This window comes from Montipora capricornis, chromosome 6 (assembly GCF_036669925.1).
Source record: "Montipora capricornis isolate CH-2021 chromosome 6, ASM3666992v2, whole genome shotgun sequence".
NCBI lineage: Eukaryota > Metazoa > Cnidaria > Anthozoa > Scleractinia > Acroporidae > Montipora > Montipora capricornis.
The window spans coordinates 34,051,292-34,053,103 of record NC_090888.1 but is presented as its reverse complement, the minus strand read 5'-3'; the positions used below and the strand labels follow the sequence as shown (position 1 = coordinate 34,053,103).

The window sequence follows — 1,812 nt, the reverse complement described above, 5'->3', positions numbered from 1 at the left end:
ATTTCATGGTAAACATGGTCAGCAAAGACGAGGTATCACCATGTGCAAATGCACTAATAGTTTCCAGCGGCACTGTATTTACACATTTCAAAAAGATGAACCATAAGGTAATATTGTTCTTTTGACGATCATTTCACACTGTTGTTTCATACTAAAACAATTGCATTTCAAAGATATAGCAGTTTTCAATTGAGTGTTATAAAGTGATAACTCTGGCCAATGAAAAAGGTCGATCAAAAAAGCAAATATTTGTAGCCAGAACAAAATGGAGGAAGCCACTTACTGAGCGTACAAGTGGAAAATCAAAGGAAAAGCTATTTACATTTGGCACTCATATGAAAACCACTCTTTACCACAATCCAGTAAAATAGTCCTACATGTACAAACATTTAAGGCACTAACCTTTTGGTTTGTAAAAAGTTGTTATTTTGTGCAGAGCATAAAACAGAGTACCGTAGTTATTCGGTTATAAGGTGCACGGTTTTTTCAACAAAAATCTGTCTTTGGGTAGCAACTTAGTGCTAAAATTGGGGTGCGTCTTATAGCCGAGAATTTTCATGCAACAAGATCTTTAAGATCACGATTTGAGAAGAACTTGTTGTCTATTAAAAAATAATAATGCTTTTAGAGACCTTTAGAACACAAGAGAAAAGCAAACAAGGCAAATTTGCATACGTCCTTAACAGCATGTGCTCAGTAACATGATACCCATGACAACAATACTATCGTTTGAACCTTGTTTCAAATTCCGAGAATCGTCTTTGTCGTTCGCATGAAAAGTTTCTTCTCTGAACAAACAGTGTGGACATAAAACATACCTTCTTTGTCCATCCAGCCTTTCTTGTGCACTGAAATTTGCATCCTTGGTGGCGTGTTGATATTCAGCTGTCGAACACCTTTGAATATGACTTTCGGTGGGAGTTTTTCGCCCGTTTGCTTTCGCTTGAAGTATGAAGTCTGAACTCTGACCATTTATTAAGTCGGAAGGTTCAAATAAGCGTGTGTGCATTTTATGTTTATCTTTTCAGGTGTGAACTTTTAGCTTTTGTTTTACGCACAGGTGTATATCATTAAAACGCATGACTTTTTCACTGTTGGTTACGTTAACAAAAAGAGTTCGCATGCCAATCGTGTAAGGATAATAGACACATTTCAGGTGTTACGTCACGTCACATGACTTTGCGAACTGGAGGACAACCTTGGTTTGTTTACACCAATGGTGGAGAGAGCCGCAGTAAGAAGAGGATTCCTACCTGGTTATTTTGAGGGTCTGCAGCTGAAAGAAACGAAGGAATGTTATTTGGAAAAGTTAAAAGATATTGCAGGCCAAGATCCGTACGAAATTCCATGACATGAGTGGATTGATGACGTGGATTCCTGGCCGGACGTAACCTACATCCATGTGGGAATGTTTCTCCTGTTTTCTTCGAGTCCATACAGTCAAGATCAATTGATGAACTATAAAAGCTTAGATTGCTACCAGAATTTTGCGAATGGATGGGTTCGAGAGGTTTTAAGCAAGGTCTTTGGCGAAAATTGTCTCTTGATTGCAAAGGTGAGGTTTACATGTGGAAGCACTTCATTTTAATTTGTGTAGTTTGACCGGCTTCACATCGCTTCATGTTGAAAAACGTCTGCTTAATCCATTCTTGTTATCGTCGGATCAGTCGCTCATCGCAAACTATGTTTTATTTGTACGTTAATCATTCTCAGAGAATGTCCGAAAAGCCTCTGACGCCTTGGGTTGTTTGCGAGAAGTCTGGAAAAGTGCTTTCTGCACACTGCAATTGCATGGCTGGTCTTGGAGAAAGC

At 38.7% G+C, this 1,812-nt stretch overlaps 1 pseudogene; it reads left to right on the top strand.

Moving 5' to 3' along the window:
* Positions 1 to 1,216: 1,216 nt before the first annotated feature.
* Positions 1,217 to 1,812, top strand: part of LOC138053802 (uncharacterized) — a 1,666-nt pseudogene continuing 1,070 nt past the window's right edge.